Genomic DNA, 19,468 nt, shown 5'->3' on the forward strand with positions numbered 1-19,468 from the left:
TTGTGTGTATCAGATCTGATGGTGTTGCTATGTAAGGAGTTGTGTGTATCAGATCTGATGGTGTTGCTATGTAATGAGTTGTTGTGTGTATCAGATCTGATGGTGTTGCTATGTAAGGAGTTGTTGTGTGTATCAGATCTGATGGTGTTGCTATGTAAGGAGTTGTTGTGTGTATCAGATCTGATGGTGTTGCTATGTAATGAGTTGTTGTGTGTATCAGATCTGATGGTGTTGCTATGTAAGGAGTTGTTGTGTGTATCAGATCTGATGGTGTTGCTATGTAATGAGTTGTTGTGTGTATCAGATCTGATGGTGTTGCTATGTAAGGAGTTGTTGTGTGTATCAGATCTGTTGGTGTTGCTATGTAAGGAGTTGTTGTGTGTATCAGATCTGATGGTGTTGCTATGTAATGAGTTGTTGTGTGTATCAGATCTGATGGTGTTGCTATGTAAGGAGTTGTTGTGTGTATCAGATCTGATAGTGTTGCTATGTAAGGAGTTGTTGTGTGTATCAGATCTGATGGTGTTGCTATGTAAGGAGTTGTTGTGTGTATCAGATCTGATGGTGTTGCTATGTAAGGAGTTGTTGTGTGTATCAGATCTGATGGTGTTGCTATGTAAGGAGTTGTTGTGTGTATCAGATCTGATCGTGTTGCTATGTAATGAGTTGTTGTGTGTATCAGATCTGATGGTGTTGCTATGTAATGAGTTGTTGTGTGTATCAGATCTGATGGTGTTGCTATGTAATGAGTTGTTGTGTGTATCAGATCTGATGGTGTTGCTATGTAATGAGTTGTTGTGTGTATCAGATCTGATGGTGTTGCTATGTAAGGAGTTGTTGTGTGTATCAGATCTGATGGTGTTGCTATGTAATGAGTTGTTGTGTGTATCAGATCTGATGGTGTTGCTATGTAAGGAGTTGTTGTGTGTATCAGATCTGATGGTGTTGCTATGTAAGGAGTTGTTGTGTGTATCAGATCTGATGGTGTTGCTATGTAATGAGTTGTTGTGTGTATCAGATCTGATGGTGTTGCTATGTAAGGAGTTGTTGTGTGTATCAGATCTGATAGTGTTGCTGTGTTGTGTTGTGTGTGTATCAGATCTGATCTGTCTGATCTGTGCAGCGTTCACTGTATCTGTGTTTCCTGGTGTTGCTGTATAATGAGTTGTTGTGTGTATCAGATATGATGGTGTTGCTATGTAATGAGTTGTTGTGTGTATCAGATCTGATGGTGTTGCTGTATAATGAGTTGTTGTGTGTATCAGATCTGATAGTGTTGCTGTGTTATGATTTGTTGTGTGTCAGATCTGATCTGTCTGATCTGTGCAGCGTTCACTGTATCTGTGTTTCCTGGTGTTGCTGTATAATGAGTTGTTGTGTGTATCAGATCTGATAGTGTTGCTGTGTTATGATTTGTTGTGTGTCAGATCTGATCTGTCTGATCTGTGCAGCGTTCACTGTATCTGTGTTTCCTGGTGTTGCTGTATAATGAGTTGTTGTGTGTATCAGATATGATGGTGTTGCTATGTAATGAGTTGTTGTGTGTATCAGATCTGATAGTGTTGCTGTATAATGAGTTGTTGTGTGTATCAGATCTGATAGTGTTGCTGTGTTGTGTTGTGTGTGTATCAGATCTGATCTGTCTGATCTGTGCAGCATTCACTGTATCTGTGTTTCCTGGTGTTGCTGTATAATGAGTTGTTGTGTGTATCAGATCTGATGGTGTTGCTATGTAATGAGTTGTTGTGTGTATCAGATCTGATGGTGTTGCTATGTAATGAGTTGTTGTGTGTATCAGATCTGATGGTGTTGCTATGTAATGAGTTGTTGTGTGTATCAGATCTGATGGTGTTGCTATGTAATGAGTTGTTGTGTGTATCAGATCTGATGGTGTTGCTATGTAAGGAGTTGTTGTGTGTATCAGATCTGATGGTGTTGCTATGTAATGAGTTGTTGTGTGTATCAGATCTGATGGTGTTGCTATGTAAGGAGTTGTTGTGTGTATCAGATCTGATGGTGTTGCTATGTAAGGAGTTGTTGTGTGTATCAGATCTGATGGTGTTGCTATGTAATGAGTTGTTGTGTGTATCAGATCTGATGGTGTTGCTATGTAAGGAGTTGTTGTGTGTATCAGATCTGATAGTGTTGCTGTGTTGTGTTGTGTGTGTATCAGATCTGATCTGTCTGATCTGTGCAGCGTTCACTGTATCTGTGTTTCCTGGTGTTGCTGTATAATGAGTTGTTGTGTGTATCAGATATGATGGTGTTGCTATGTAATGAGTTGTTGTGTGTATCAGATCTGATGGTGTTGCTGTATAATGAGTTGTTGTGTGTATCAGATCTGATAGTGTTGCTGTGTTATGATTTGTTGTGTGTCAGATCTGATCTGTCTGATCTGTGCAGCGTTCACTGTATCTGTGTTTCCTGGTGTTGCTGTATAATGAGTTGTTGTGTGTATCAGATCTGATAGTGTTGCTGTGTTATGATTTGTTGTGTGTCAGATCTGATCTGTCTGATCTGTGCAGCGTTCACTGTATCTGTGTTTCCTGGTGTTGCTGTATAATGAGTTGTTGTGTGTATCAGATATGATGGTGTTGCTATGTAATGAGTTGTTGTGTGTATCAGATCTGATAGTGTTGCTGTATAATGAGTTGTTGTGTGTATCAGATCTGATAGTGTTGCTGTGTTGTGTTGTGTGTGTATCAGATCTGATCTGTCTGATCTGTGCAGCATTCACTGTATCTGTGTTTCCTGGTGTTGCTGTATAATGAGTTGTTGTGTGTATCAGATATGATGGTGTTGCTATGTAATGAGTTGCTGTGTTATGAGTTGTTGTGTGTCAGATCTGATCTGTCTGATCTGTGCAGCGTTCACTGTATCCGTGTTTCCTGCTGTTGCTGTATAACGAGTCGTGTGTGTCAGATCGGATCTGTGCAGCGTTCACTGTATCCGTGTTTCCTGGTGTTGCTGAGTGTATCAGACTTCACGGCGCTGACAGGAGGGAGGAGGGAAACACAGAGCTGGTAAGAGATGCGTTTAAAACTCTACATTCCTTTATGTTGGTTTATATTACACTAACACGACGCTGGGCGCTTTTTAAAGAGACGTTATTTATCAGCGTTAGTGAAATCAATCTAATACGTGCTTGTAAACTGTGAATGTGATTTAAAAACGGCGTCGCAGAGCTACAGGCTAGCAGGCTAACCGAGCAGAAAATCCTCTACTGCTGTCGACAGGTTTTTTCCCCTATCTGTTTTCCGCCAAGTCCCGCCTCCTTTTTATAGGATTGGCTTATCTTTTTGATAAGAGTGAAATGGACCAATCAGCGCCGTGTTAGTTCTCAGGAATGGCCAATCCTAGCGCCGAAATCGGAATTGTACGGAATACGGGTGGAAAAGAGAACGCCTATAAGGTAACATTAGTTTACATTAGCCATCAAGCAGCTATCAAACTGTCGCTGCTTATTTTCTTCGACTATTATCAAGCACCGAACTCACACATTAACGCGTTTATTACTGTAATGCACCTGTTATTTTTGCGTGTGGTTTCCGAACTCGTTTATTTGTGTTATTAGTCACGACTTGAGAATGTGCTTGCTAAGCTAACTGTTAGCTAGAATCCGATTAATGGCATCAACATGAAAACATCAGAACTGGCAGCAGAGGATTCCAATTTCTGGATATTTTAGAAGAAATGCGTGAAAATTTCTCGACTCAGACGATGCGACGTGGTGTAAGTGATCCAAACTTTTTCTCTCTACATAGCCACTCCCTACTGGGTACAGAAGTGGATTATATATAGACTGTAATAATAATAATAATAATAATAATAATAAACACTGTATTCAGACTCATAGTCACTTTATAATACTCAGATCTGTGAGCAGGGAAAACAACACAGAAAATACACAAACCATAATATTATACATGCATTTATTCCTTTGGGATTAATAAAGTATCTGTCTATATTCTATCTATCTGTCTGTATGTCGGTCTGTCTATAATGTATCTACATATAATCTATTTGTCTGTCTGTCTGTCTATCTATCTATATTCTATCTATCTATCTATAGTATATGGAATATATAGAATATAGATAATAGAAGGCCTTTATTTGTCATATATTCATATACAGATGTACAGTAAATTGAAGGATCTGTCTATATTCTTTCTGTCTGTCTATTTATTTATTATCTATATTCTATCTATCTGTCTGTATGTTGGTCTGTTTATAATGTATCTATATATAATCTGTCTATCTATATTCTATCTATCTGTCTGTCTCTATCTGTCTGTCTGTCTGTCTGTCTATATTCTATATTTTATATATTTATTATCTATTATCTATCTATCTATCTATCTATCTATCTATCTATCTATCTATGTCTATCTGTCTGTCTGTCTCTATCTATCTATCTATCTATCTGTCTGTCGTCTGTCTGTCTGTCTTTATATTCTATATTTTATATATTTATTATCTATCTATCTATCTATCTATCTATCTATGTCTATATCTGTCTGTCTGTCTCTATCTGTCTGTCTGTCTGTCTGTCTATCTATCTATCTAGAATATATGGAATATATAGAATATAGACTATAGAATGCCTTTATTTGTCATATATACATATACAGTTGTACAGTACAATGAAATTCTTCCTTCGCGTATCCCGGTTTGTTTGAAAGCTGGGGTCAGAGCGCAGGGTCAGCTATTGTTCGGCGCCCCTGGAGCAGACAGGGTTGAGGGCCTTGCTGAAGGGCCCAACAGTGGCTGCATGGCAGAGCTGGGATTCAAACTCTCAACCTTTCAGTTGATTAGGCTACCACTGTCCCACCTGTACCATCTATCTATATTCTATTTATCTGTCTGTCTATCTATCATGGTTATTAAATGGTTGTTAAATGCTGAGATGAATGAGGTGTTGCTGAGACTGGTGGAGTGAGTTACAGAGTTTTAGGGCTGTTGTCTCTTGGATGAGAGTCTGTATTGGGGAACTGGTGGTAAACCAGAGTTGGATGATCTAATGGCCCTTTAACACTGCACAGTACCCATTAGGACACTGTGGTACATTTTTAAACCTGCGATCCCACATTTGTAGTCATTTCCATTGCCTAATGACCTGTATTGTGATACGTTTGGTTACCTACTCTTTTGGCCGAGGACTAAAGCTCGTTTTTCCTTTGCATGGTACTTTACACATCCAAAGCCAGAACTGTTCTTACCGTACCTGGTGTGCTATTGCCTGTTTCTGACTGCATCAGTGGGTTAGTGAGTTGGTAAGTTGGACCAGTTTCCCTGAAGGTGAAGCTGTGATGGCATTGTTCGTCAGACGCTGAGAAGCTACAATAGATTAGAATAGAATAGAAGGTTTCTATTTGTCATATATACGTATACAGGCGTACAGTACAACGAAACTATGTTTCCGCAGCCATTGTACGGTGCAGAGAGCCGAGAGGTTTAAGGGCCTTGCTCAAGGGCCCAACAGTGGCAGAATAGCAGAGCTGAGATTCGAACTCTCAACCTTTGGATGGTCCCCATGATCAGCAGCAACACGACGATTTTCACTTATTTGTTTTTATTATTATCAGCCGCTTTATGTTGGTCTGATTCAGCTGGAGAACACTGGGCGTGAGGCAGGAACACCCTGGACTGGTGGACTCTCCCAGTGGTCAGTCTGCTCGACCATCCCGCTCCCCCTCAGACACAACCGGTCATGTACGTGTAGACGCTTGATCAGCCGATGGCAGTGGGCTAGTGCTATTTACAGCTCTCCAAACATTGAAATGCTGCTGTTGCTAAATATTTTAGTCGTTCTTACAGTTTTGGCGTGTAGAAAAGATACAAAAACGCTTAAACTGGACACTTGGACACCGCCTGCGTTTCCCTTATTCAACTTCCCGCTTGCAAAAAAAGGTTAAAAACAAATTATAAAATATCTGGCTCAGGTTCTGGTGTGTCCACAGTATTTCTGAAGTTTTGTCATGTGAACTAAGCTGCTGTGTATTCAGTTGAACCACTGATTGATCTGTAGTGTAAAGTCAGTGGTTGGTCAGTTGTCAGTTTGTCTTTCGGGAGGGTTCGGGAGCGAGAAACGAAGCCTCGCTTCACTTCAGCCCGAGCCACAGGCGAGCAGATCTGTTTTTAGGGGGTTGGAAAGCTGTATTAATAGCGCGCTATGTTTCGGTGAAACCTGACTGGCTGCATTTCCTGCAAACGTGCAGATCATTTGGATAAAGCTCGACGGGACCACGGCGCCCGTGCGCTTGTGTCACTGTTGGGTTTGTTAAACTTTCAGCGCAGGGTCTATGGAAAGTGGAACTCCGGAGGGGGGTAAGTTCCAGGCTTTTGTAACTTTCCTCGCCGTTCTTGCTGTCAGTAGCGTCTAAATCGGCGGAACGTTTCTGAACGTGATCCGTCTTTCTCGGTCGGCCGGATCTCGGGCTCGGCTGCTGTCCTGGAGCGTCGGATCATTTTTACGATGCTGTCCGACGCTGACGTCATGCCGCCGATCGTGAAAGCAGATTGTGTGCTGACGTCAGGCGTAAACAAACGCTGCCCATCGTTTCAATTTGTTCTGTGTGTTTAAAGCTCGCCGAGGCTTCATTTGTAGTGCTCCAGTTTCCTCCCACATCCCAAATGCATACCAGTACGTGTATTAGAGTTTGGGCAGTGTTGACCCAGTTGCCCCGCGGTTTTTTATTTTATTTGTAATTTTAAATAAATATATAAAAGAAATAAATGTACTAGGGATGTCCCGATCACTTTTTTTTGTTCCCGATCTTTAATTTTGATCCCGATCCGATACCGAGTCTCAAACCGATACTTGTATTTTCTAGATATTGTCTAGATAAGAACGAGATAATACTGTTCACACAGTGCACACTTCAAATACATTACAGTTATTCAGATTAATCCAGTGTACATGTTTAACAACTAAATAGCTCTGCAGTGCTGTAGGGAAAAAATCACCTGCATCCAAACTATTGCTTAATGTTCTTTTATTTTTACAGAATAAAAGTAAACAAACGTAGTGCAGCATTGTGGTAGTAAAACTAGAACACTCAGAATGAAGTGAAGGTTCTTTCTGAGGAAAATCAGCATCTCTGCCGTGTTTGATGGACGTTTCTATGTGAAGTGAGTGTGTTTTGACCCTTTGGGGCTTCCATAGTGCATGGAATAGCGTGCTCGGCTAACGCGATGACTCTAGCTGTCCGCTATTCGGTACCGTAACAGAAGAAGTTAATAAAGTGTTAAATGCTCCCGTGTATTTATTAAGCGAGTGCATCACGACCACGCTGGGTTACATAACTAAGCCAATCAGAGCGCTCGATACTGAGATGTAACTCGTGCTGTATGTTATGCTCCTGAAGTTTTCATACTCAGATTAAAAGTTATGATGTCGTGTGATGTGCTGCTGCCCGGGTCTCAGTAAAAATCACGGACAGAATGTGGGTCGCTTAATTCATACATCTTTGGGATGTGATCCGGACATTGTAAACAGGTGAACACTTACCTGCCGTTGGTCTGTAGCCAGCCGTGTACAGGTACATGAAGAGACCTTTATTAATCATCTCGGGCGGCACAGTGGCTCGGTGGGTAGCCTCACGGCTAGAAGGTCCTGGGTTCGATCTGTGTGGGTCTCCTCCGGGAGCTCCGGTTTCCTCCCGCAGTACAAAGACGTGCAAGCGAGGTGAACTGGAGGTACAGAATTGTCCATGACTGACTGTGTCTGATATAACCTTGTGAACTGATGAATCTTGTGTAATGAGTAACGACCGTTCCTGTCATGAATGTAACCAAAGTGTAAAACATGACGTTAAAATCCTAATAAATAAACAGTATTTTACATTTGGAGCATAATAGCACCTGAGGTGGAGTCAGACCGCTGAGTCATGGTCACTTTTGGACGTGTGAACACGTCAAACAAACTCGGACCCCTTCAAACGACCCCAAAAAGGAACCAAACTGAGACCTCAAACGAAGAAGGTCTCGGTTTGAATTCGTGGTCTGTGTTCTGCTTTGCATTTTTTTCTTTGCACTTTTTAGTCTGTTTAAATCAGACTCGGTTTCATTTCCCCTGTTGGTGCGATTCGTTCGGGTTGGTGTGAACACAGTTATCGCACTTTGGTTCGGATCAAAACAGCCACACAGAGACCCTGGAGGGGAGGCGTTCTCCGTCCGGTCCCAAACGAACTTTGTGGTGAGACCTCGGTCCGACCCGACTACCGAGTACTCCACAGGTTTCATTCGGCTAGACAGGCTCCCGCCAAGGTCTGCTTTGCATCGTGGGATGTCACGGAGCACGTCAACAGAGAATTTGCAAACGTGACGCTACAAACGAAGGCCGTCTCCGCTGTGGCTTCATGTTTAATTGCGTAGAAATTTGCACCAGTCAAGATCATACTGTTTTTATTCCCTGATCGGTGCTAAAGAGGACCAGAAGGAGAACGCAGCTCTCTTAAACGTTCGAAGCCGGTTCCCTTTCAGCAGGCTTGGTTCATTTACAGAGAACCGCGTTTCGTTTCAGATCCTGGATCTGATTTTGATCCGTAATAAACAGGTTTGTTCCCAGCTGGAACCAAAGATCAGCAGGTTTTTCAGGACGACCCGTGACTTGAAGGTAAAGTGCGTGCTCTGGCGGCTCGTTACTAGCGTTTACTTCCGCTCGGGTAGCACTGTCGCCTGTCGCAAGAAGGTCCTGGGTTCGATCCCCAGCTGGAGCGGTCCGGGTCCTTGCTGTGTGGAGTTTGCATGTTCTCCCCGTGTCTGTGTGGGTTTCCTCCCACATTCCAAAGACGTGCAAGTGTGGAGAACTAGAGATACTAAATTGTCCAAGACTGTGTTTGATATTAAACTTGAACTGATGAATCTTAACCAGTGTAACCAGTAACTACCGTTCCTGTCACGAATGTAACCAAAGTGTAATAAAACATGATATTAAAATCCTAATAATGAAATAAAATAATTGTCCAGCGCCCTCTGTTGGTTCCAATAAAAACTTGTGCAATCTGGAGAGGATGGTTCTCCAAATAGCACCAAGGTTCTAAGAAGCCTGAACGGAACCGGTTCAAGGTTCCAGAATAATTTTGGTTCAAAAAGGGGTGTGGAACAACACCCTACGTTACTCGCTGCCTCATAATGTCAAACCAGTCAAATGTGGCCCTTATAAATACTGCAGATCCTAAAAATCTGGGTGTGGATTAACAGTTTTTGGGGACATGTGGGGGGGGGGGGACGGGGGGTGCATTTTCATCCCTCATTTCTCCCAATTTAATCATGTCAGGTTCCCTGGTGCAATCCATAAGGCTAGCACACGCCCCTTCCCGACCCCTGAGCCGCCGGTGCTGAATTGGTCCGTCCAGCCGCGGTTTGGATACAAACAGATTAGGATGATTTACACAGATAATACTGTGTTGGTCCCCCTTTTGCTGCCAAAACAGCCCTGTGACTGTGATGCTCTGTGTATTCTGACAGCTTTCTATCAGAACCAGCATGAACGTCTTCAGCAGTTTGAGCTACAGTAGCTCGTCTGTTGGATCAGCGAGCCTTGGCCGCCCATGACCCTGTCGCCGGTTTACCACTGTTCCTTCCTTGGACCACTTTTGATAGATACTGACCACTGCAGACCGGGACACACCCCACAAGAGCTGCAGTTTTGGAGATGCTCTGACCCAGTCGTCTAGCCATCACAATTTGGCCCTCGTCAGACTCGCTCAGATCCTCGCGCTCGTCCATTTTTCCTGCTTCTAACATCAACTTTGAGGATAAAATGTTCACCTGGTGCCTAATATATCTTATGTTATGCCTGGTCGGTGTATAATCCTAATTTCAGAAATATATTAATCTCTTTATTTTAACCGATCCCGAATCTCTCGCCCCTCTGTTCAGCCCTGAGAGCAGACCGAGCGGCCCTGCGTTTTAGGAGCCGGTCAGATCTGGCTTTGGCAGTGCGCTCCTCTCGCTGAGGTCATGTGGAATGTATTTCCTGTTGGCAGATACACAATAGCAAGAGCAGCCAAACGTCCTCGAGTATGTGAGAGAGAGAGCGAGGATGAGGCGGCTTAATGTGTTTATATTTTACATATAAATGTGTATTCACACACACACACACACACACACACTCCAGATTCTTCTATACAGCATCTATACACGTATTGTAGCCGTTCCAGTCCAGCGTCTGCCATCACCTGAACCAAGGGAAGGTATAACGACCACTGCCGTGGTCAGGTCATCACTGTCCTCATGCTGTAGGACCAGCTGGGTCTCAAAACAGTGCTAGTAGTGCATCACAAGTAGGACAGAGGGGTACACAGAGCATCGTCATGCCTCTGTCCTTAAAAATAAATAAATACATTCGATTTACAAGAACAAAGTCAAGCTGCCGATATTGTAGATGACGAAGCTACAGAACGGCAGGGGGTAAAAACGATTCTCCACTGACCGCCAGCTCGTTCGATCGTCACTCAACCGCTGTAGGATGAGATCTAGTGTAGTCAACAATAGTGCTGGGCGGTATGATAGTACCTTCTGTACATCGTTATTGGTTCCTCATACGCTAACAGCTCACGAGTAAGCCAGGTAGCGTCGACATGACCGTGTTTCACAGATGAGCGAGATTTCTTCGATAAGGTGATAAAAATAATGAACAAAAACAGATGGAGGATGAAGAGAGGAGGACCAAACATGCACCGGAAGAACCTGCCAAAGAAATGAGGCGTGTGGGCAGTTTAGATCAGACTAAAACACTTTAGTATATACTGCACGGTTTGTCGAGCCTCGGCTGTCGCGAACAACGACATGAACTACGAATGCAGTAACGATCCACACATGAGAGTGCACGATTCCTCTAGAGAGGGTCGAGAAAGAAGCTTTCAGAGCGATTCTGCGTTATAAGTCGTCCACTTTTCTACATCAGACCTGTGCACTCTAAAAAATAATATACTGGATCTACTTACGAAAATTATGGAATAACTAGAATGTTTTAAGTAAATAGACCACTGAAGTCGTGTCGTCATTTCGTAGGCCACGCCATGTTGTTATGCCCGTATTTGGTAACCCGGGTCTAAGAGAAATTTTAAATGGGAAATATGAACGGAGATTTCACAAATTGCCTCTCTGGCATCCTGTAGTCATAAAAAATGCTCCGAAGCTGTTAGGTTTTGTTTTATGGAGATTCTTCCGTCTATTATCACCGGATCCTCTGAATTATGAAGTCGTTAAAGAGTCAAAATATGAATATCGCTACATGTAAGCTAATGCTACTGCGCACTGAATTGACGTCACTAGACTGGAAGCCTCTTAATGTTTTCTTTTTTCTTTCTTTTATAAGCCTCTTAAATAAGCGCACGAAGCAGCGCGATTCAAAAGTGTAACAGTGGAGTGATATTCACAAGTTTTACTTTATATTTTTAGTAGCTAGCTACATTAAAGTAGAAAGCGAGGACGGTCGGGTGTTACGCCTTTGGTTGTACTCAACAGAAGCGGGCCGCTCGTTCCGTCGATTCGATCGGTGTAGCTCAGTGACGTCTAATTAATGCGCAGTAGCGTTATTAGTATTACGACCCTTTAACAACCTCGTAATTTATAGGATCCAGTGATGTATGGGAGAAAACGTACAGAGTTCTGAACACGTTTATTCAGCACAGGATGCGTTAGAGTCGATATTTTGAAAACCCCGTTCATTTTTGCCATTGAAAATCTGAGTTAGACCCGGGTCTCCAAATATGGGCATAACGAGGACTACAGAATGACCCACGACTTCAGTGATCTATTACAACAAGCCTTTTGCTGTTAAACTAACTTAAGTAAATTAGGTTATACCAACATGAAAATCTTTAACACCATCAGGCTAAATTAATCTGAGCCTACTTCATTTTAATTTCATTGTTTTGTTCCACAAACCCTAATAATATTAGGGATGCATCGATACCATCTTTTCCCAACCGAGTGCAAGTACATGTATTTTTGTACTCGCCGATACCGATACCGATACCAATTGGATCAGATATCTGACGTGCTAGAAAACTCGATCCGGTCGCCGAGCCGGTCGGATCGAGTTGTTGGATAGTTCACACTTAGCGATCGAGAGCCGAGTTTTGATCGCCGAGTCGCTCCCGAGCCGGCAAATCTAGCGCCGAGCGGCCGCCGAGCAAAAATCAGGGCAAAAGTCGTGCAGTGTGAACCAGGCATAACGCAGCAACGTGCACTAGGCTCACGCTATCGGATGTTTAGTATCGGAGCCTCGTTTGCGAGTACGAGTACGAGTTAATGAGCGCGGTATCGGGCTAATACCCGATACCAGTATCGGTACTCATGCATCTCTACTGAATATTATTGTGAAGACGGCGATAGGAATCGTCTCTTTTACTGAATCGTTGGACAGACGACTTATTCATACACGCATACATTCATACCACAAACACACATGCCCATCCATTTCTCAGCGTAGCCACACTCTTCCCAGCGCAACGTAACAAACGTAATTTTTTTATGTTGAACTGACTTGTTATCAGGGCTGCACGATATATCGTTTCAGCATCGTCATGGCGATGTGTGCGTGCGCGATAGTCACATGGCGGGACGTGCGATGTCACGTCATGCAAATCAAATCAGACACGTCACGCTACGACTTTTTTTGCTGCTCGACACAAAACGAAAATTCACACGTCCTCATTTTCCACGACGTTTCCACACCAGTGTGTTCGACCCGGTGAGCCGCCTCGCCGTCTCACCGCCCACACGTGCGGCCGCCTCAGTAGAGAGGATTCTAATAAGTCATCGACTTTTATAGGGGGGGTTATTCGAACGCGCTACTTAGCGATTCCATCGGGTTTCAGCGTTTAGCATTTAGCATCTCGCCGTTAAAACCAGTAGAATGAGGTGGGACGGCGCTAACGTGTCAATACAGCGTCTGGATTCGTGAACAGAAAACTGTTACGTCTGCTGACGAGCCCGAACCTGCAAATAAAAACACTCGTTACAAATCGATAATTATTTATTTACGTTTGAAAATAACTTCGTCCGCACCGTCAGCCACGTTTATCTTTCTGTGAGAGAAGAGATGCCGCAGTGAATTCTGGGATTGCCTTCATCACCGAGGACGCTTCCGATCCTCACTCGTTCTCGAGTCGAAATAACGTTGAAATATTAAGACGCCTCAGTAGTGAGCTTAGTAACTAAGGCATCTCAGGTTTGGAACGGGTGTAGAGCTGCTCTTTTGTTTGTATAGTTTTATTTTTAATTATGTTTACTACTTGAAGAGGTTTTGATTGTGAAATAAAATATTAAATGACCCATTTTGTCGATCCTGTTAATAATTCCCTCATGTGATGTTGAAACTTTCTTAGTTTAATGCTCAGTTTCAACCCAGTACAAAGATGAATCGTTTGTATCCCTTGTAGGCACCACGCTTTTCCACAGATGAGCCCCTTATTTAGAGTAAGATACATGCATTATTAATATTATTAACCCTTTGATGCACAACCTGGGTCAAAAGTGACCCAACTGAGTTTTTATTTTCTATATCTTTGCAATAAATTAATTTCGTCATTCAAGCTTTCATGAATTTTTCAATTAACTTGTTTTTGATCATCACAAATCAATATAAAAAGTTTATATATTTTTGTATCACTACCCTCCTAATGCACAACATGGGTCAGAAATGAATTTGACAGGAACTACTGACATCTGTAAGTGTTTGTAGTCAAAAACATATTTACTGATCTTTTGAAAGACAACCAAAGATTCGGCTCTTGAATCTTGAATATGTCCAATACTATTTGCTTGCTAGCTGTTTACATATTCTAGAATAGATAGCTTTTATTAGCTAAGACAGTAAATACATGAATAACTGACAAATGTGCATATGAAAATATTCTTGAATGGATGAATTTGGGTCATTTTTGACCCATGTGCATCAAAGGGTTAATAATGTGGTGAAAATCACACTGTCAGTTTTTTTTTATATCGTGCAGCCCTGCTTGTTATATTACGTTTAATTTACTAATGCGCTGAATCATTTTTTAGAGTGTGTGGTCAAGTTGTGCAGTGGAGTTTACAAACGTGGTTTTATTTCTTAAAGGGAGAGCTATGGGTAATATTATATTAATAATAAAATCGTACGTATATATTGCACCTGTTTCACACGCACCGATTCCATCGTGTATTGTGTCGTCGTGGGGCCGAGCAAAGCTTATAGTGCTCAAAACCTTCGTTATATACGTGTGATATTATAACGTTTTATAATCTATGTACTTGCCCCAGACATATAACGTCCCAGTTGTACAAAAAAAAAAAAAAAACATACCGTGATTTACCGCGAAACTGTCGGTTTAAAACCGACTTTTAGGGGCAGGGCTGAAGTCGTGCAGAGCTAGAAATAAAGCCCGTCATCAATGAGAAGCTTAGATTAGCAGAATACTTTATTCTGTAAGGATTGGACCGTAGAGTACTGGAGTACGGTCATTTTCTTTTATAATTTTTAGCTTGGCCCAACAACTGGTTGTCTAACTTTTAAACAGAGCCCAGGAGAGTCTGGTGAGGCTGGAAACCGGACCTGCCACGGTCCTGACCAGGATGAAGAGCTTGCTTCTGATAGGATCGTTCTCAGCGCTGTTGGAGATTCTCTTGCACTCAGAATCAGGGTTTAATGGCTGGAAATAACATTTCACGCTCCTCATACAGACCTCAGCAGGATGCGAATCTGAATCAGGCTCACGCTGGTAATCGGACACGGCGGGAATATTAACCAGCGCTGTATTAGCACGGCGGGTCTTTCCTACTGTCTGCTGTGTGAGGCGTCCTGCGTTTCTGGTCAGTTATTGTATTTGGACAACCTACACTATACTGCCAAAAGTATTCGCTCGTCTGCCTTCACACGCATATGAACTTGAGTGACTCCCGTTCTTAATCCACAGGGTTTAATATGATGTCGCTACCCTGTGCAGCTATAACAGCTTCAACTCCTCTGGGAAGGCTTTCCACAAGGTTTAGGAGTGTGTTTATGGGAATTTTTGACCGTTCTTCCAGAAGCGCATCTGTGAGGTCAGACACTGATGTTGGACGAGAAGGCCTGGCTCACAGTCTCCGCTCTAATTCATCCCAAACGTGCTCTATCAGGTTGAGGTCAGGAAGTTCTTCCACACCAAACTGGCTCATCCACGTCTTTATGGAGCTTGTGCTTGTTGGAACAGGAAGGGGCCATCCCCAAACTGTTCCCACAGAGTTGGGAGCATAAAATTGTCCAGAATCTCTTGGTATGCTGAAGCATTAAGAGTTCCTTTCACTGGAACTAAGGGGCCGAGCCCGACTCCCGAAAAACACCCCCACACCATAATCCCCCCTCCACCACACTCTACACTCGTCACAATACAGTCAGACAGGTACCGTTCTCCTGGCAACCGCCATACCCAGACGGAGAAGCGTGAATCGTCACTCCAGAGAACACGTCTCCACTGCTCTAGAGTCCAGTGGCGGCGTGCTTTACACCACTGCATCCGACGCTTTGCATTGCGCTCGGTGATGTAAGGCTTGGATGCAGCTGCTCGTGCATGGAAACCCGTTCCATGAAGCTCTACACGCTGTTCCTGAGCTCATCTGAAGCCCACATGAAGTTTGGAGGTCTGTAGTGATCGACTCTGCAGAAAGCTACTGTGCTCGATTCAGTCAGATCATCACTCAGGATTAAGGCGCCTCAGTCGGAGCATTTTAAGGAATTTAAGAATTTAGACACGCCCTCTTCTCGGGAGTGTAGGATCGTGTAAAATACGTCTGTGTAGAGAGATCAGTCGGTTTTTAGACACACCCAAAATATTCGATTATAAGCTGTAAGAAGAGCGGTCTGGCAAAAAGGTTCAATACCCCAAAAAAAGTCGTAATCGTCTCGTCCAGATCTCCAAACCACGTTTTAAAGCCAATTTTAAGTCTCAGATCTGCGATTCCATCTGTGTTGAATTTTTGCAATGGTTAGTGGACGCACAGCTAATAGGAACGCGGTCGTTTTTGCGAGTTCTCGTACTCGCACATTGTGTGCTTTTGAATGCCACAAAGCTCTGGTTACAAAGTATGAAAATATATTTTTCTCTCGGCCTCTCGCGCTTGGTTTCTCTCTCTCTCTCTCTCTCTCTCTCTCTCTCTCTCTCTCTCTCTCGGCACTGTCACAATGGAATCTTTTCATGGCTGAGGGACGAGGGGTGTCGTAACAAAGACCAGATTAGGAACGCTGCCTCTTGTTTCGTGTGTGTGTGTGTGTGTGTGTGTGTGTGTGTGTGTGTTTTCTGTCCCTCGCTGCGAAAGATGAAAACATGGAACCTGTGAGTCACTTTATTCCTTTCACCTCGTTTCTCTCGGCTACTTTTTCTGCTGCTGGTCAGTTTAGGCTAACGTCCTGAGGCTAACCGTGTTAGCTTAGTGAGCTAAAACTGCGGTGACGATGTAGAGCGTTTGAATAATCTGCCTTACGAGTTCGATGTCTTATTAGAATCCGCTCCACTGAGGCAGCTGATCAGGTAGACAGTAGGCAGCTCACTAAGCTTTCAGACAGACTCCTGGAGGCGAGAGGTTAAGGGCCTTGATCAAGGGCCCAACAGTGGCTGCATGGCAGAGGGATTAAACCCTTTTTAGGATCATGGTACATGCTGTTCCTCAGAGGAGCGATCAGTCAGCCGGAGGAACAGACAGAGGTGGAAACAGTTTTCCTGAAACCCAGAAGAAAAACAGTCTGGGTTCTGTAACTGGCACGAACCAAGGAAACGTTTCTGTTGTTTCAGGCCGAGCGTTTCTTTCAAGATCAGCCACAAGAAACTCGTCATAGTTGGATACACGTGTGTGTGTGTGTGTGTGTGTGTGTGTGTGTGTGTGTGTGTGTGTGTGTGTGGAATAAAGAGGAAAGCTGTTTGCTATTCAGTTTTTTGGAGGCATCTCATCCAGGCCCGTTTTTCCGCCCGTCTAGTCCTATCTAATTCCCAGATTGTACCGTCGTTAGCTGCTGCATACCCCCCACCCGGACCGAGTAGAGCCACAGACGCCTAATCAATAATTAAATATCAAGATAAATAAACCGAGCCGCTCAGGTGGCGCAGCGGTGAAGTACGCTAGCGCACCAGAGTTGGGGTTTCGAATACATCGTATCGAATCTCAGCTCTGCCTCTCCGACTGGGCTGGGCGGCAGCATGAACAACGATCGGCTGTTGTTCAGTGTTAGGGGGTAAAGAGTCGGATCATAGGTCCTCATAACCGGCGCGACTGCGGCCCCTGCTGGCTGACTGATGGAGCCTGCACGGGGCTGAGGAATAATGCTGATGGGGGTGCGGCCCTCCGTACACAGTGCCCGTCGGTGTATGAACTCGACTCGTGCAGGTGAAAAATGCAGTCTGTACTGACTGTACGTGCCGGAGGGGGCGCGTGTCAGTTGAGAGGCGTCCTCAGTCAGCGGTGAAGGGTCGGATCAGTATAGAGGAGCAATCAGGGGAATTAGACACGAGTAGACCAGACATCCCAAGTTGCAGTCACCAAAGGATTGTGGGTAATAACAGAACTTTTAGGAGCTGCTTACTGAGCTACTAAGCTAACTGTTTGCGTCACAAACACATTAATGTGTACTACATAGTGCACTAGATTGTATATCAGATCACGGATTTATGTTCCCTACATAGTGCACTAGATAGTATTTCAGATAACAGATTTATGTTCCCTACATAGTGCACTAGATAGTGTATTAGATAACCGATTTATGTTCCCTACATAGTGCACTAGATTGTATATTAGATAACCGATTTATGTTCCCTACATAGTGCACTAGATTGTATATCAGATAACAGATTTATGTTCCCTACATAGTGCACTAGATTGTATATTAGATAACCGATTTATGTTCCCTACATAATGCTTTAGGTAGCGTATTAGTTAACGGATTTATGTTCCCTACATAGTGCACTAGATTGTATATTAGATAACCGATTTATGTTCCCTACATAGTGCACTAGATTGTATATCAGATAACAGATTTATGTTCCCTACATAGTGCACTAAATTGTATATTAGATAACCGATTTATGTTCCCTACATAATGCTTTAGGTAGCGTATTAGTTAACGGATTTATGTTCCCTACATAGTGCACTAGATTGTATATTAGATAACCGATTTATGTTCCCTACATAGTGCACTAGATTGTATATTAGTTAACGGATTTATGTTCCCTACATAGTGCACTAAATTGTATATTAGATAACCGATTTATGTTCCCTACATAGTGCACTAGATTGTATATCAGATAACAGATTTATGTTCCCTACATAGTGCACTAAATTGTATATTAGATAACCGATTTATGTTCCCTACATAGTGCACTAGATTGTATATCAGATAACAGATTTATGTTCCCTACATAGTGCACTAAATTGTATATTAGATAACAGATTTATGTTCCCTACATAGTGCACTAAATTGTATATTAGATAACCGATTTATGTTCCCTACATAGTGCACTAGATAGTATTTTAGATATGAATTTATGTTCCCTACATAGTGCACTAGATTGTATATTAGATAACGGATTTATGTTCCCTACATAGTGCACTAGATTGTATATTAGATAACAGATTTATGTTCCCTACATAGTGCACTAAATTGTATATTAGATAACCGATTTATGTTCCCTACATAGTGCACTAGATTGTATATTAGATAACAGATTTATGTTCCCTACATAGTGCACTAAATTGTATATTAGATAACCGATTTATGTTCCCTACATAGTGCACTAAATTGTATATTAGATAACCGATTTATGTTCCCTACATAGTGCACTAGATTGTATATTAGATATGAATTTATGTTCCCTACATAGTGCACTAGATAGTATTTTAGATATGAATTTATGTTCCCTACATAGTGCACTAGATTGTATATCAGATAACGGATTTAATACGCGTGTGTGTGTGTGTGTCGCTCTTGGCCGCTCGTTCTAGATTCCGGGAGATTTGATCTTACTTGTGGGCATCAGGGAGCCGCTATGTACATGCGGGAGACTCCCGGAACTTCCGGGACACTTGGGATGTCTGCTGGACTGAGGGATAAATATTGTGGAAAAAAGAGGGAAAATATATATACACACAAATATATATATCAATAAATAAATAAACAGAATTGTTGTGGAACACGCTGCAGTGATGAGACTCTGGATTGGATTCTCTTTCGCCCGGTTGCCAGTTCTGCCCTCACGAGCACGAGTGTCAGCCGTCCATCAGTCGGGTCTCTGATCCCAGCAGGCCGAACCGCGTCCCCTCGGACTCCCGCCGCGCGCCCCGTGGGTTTGAAATCCGAGCCGCGCCCGAGGCTGTGAACACGAGGCCGCACGAGGTTGCTTCGGCTCTCGGAGGCCGGTTCACGTCACGTTCACTACATAAATAGAAAAAGAGCGCGGCTGTCAGATGCACTCAGATATGCAGGTTTTAATCTGATCATGTTAGATTT

General features: G+C 43.0%; 1 protein-coding gene across 2 annotated transcripts in view; it reads left to right on the plus strand.

The window, feature by feature from the left end:
* The first annotated feature begins 2,911 nt into the window (after window positions 1-2,911).
* LOC134323381 (granule associated Rac and RHOG effector protein 1-like) overlaps window positions 2,912-19,468 on the plus strand; it is a 71,218-nt gene continuing 54,661 nt past the window's right edge. Inside the window, exon 1 of one of the 2 annotated variants that reach the window (XM_063004898.1) lies at window positions 2,912-3,023. The gene's annotated coding sequence lies outside the window, so the exon portion shown is untranslated. Of the gene's footprint in view, window positions 3,024-3,657; window positions 3,733-19,468 lie in introns of those variants that run through there. The other variant, XM_063004900.1, reaches the window with a different exon arrangement.

This window comes from Trichomycterus rosablanca, chromosome 11 (assembly GCF_030014385.1).
Source record: "Trichomycterus rosablanca isolate fTriRos1 chromosome 11, fTriRos1.hap1, whole genome shotgun sequence".
Classification (NCBI taxonomy): domain Eukaryota; kingdom Metazoa; phylum Chordata; class Actinopteri; order Siluriformes; family Trichomycteridae; genus Trichomycterus; species Trichomycterus rosablanca.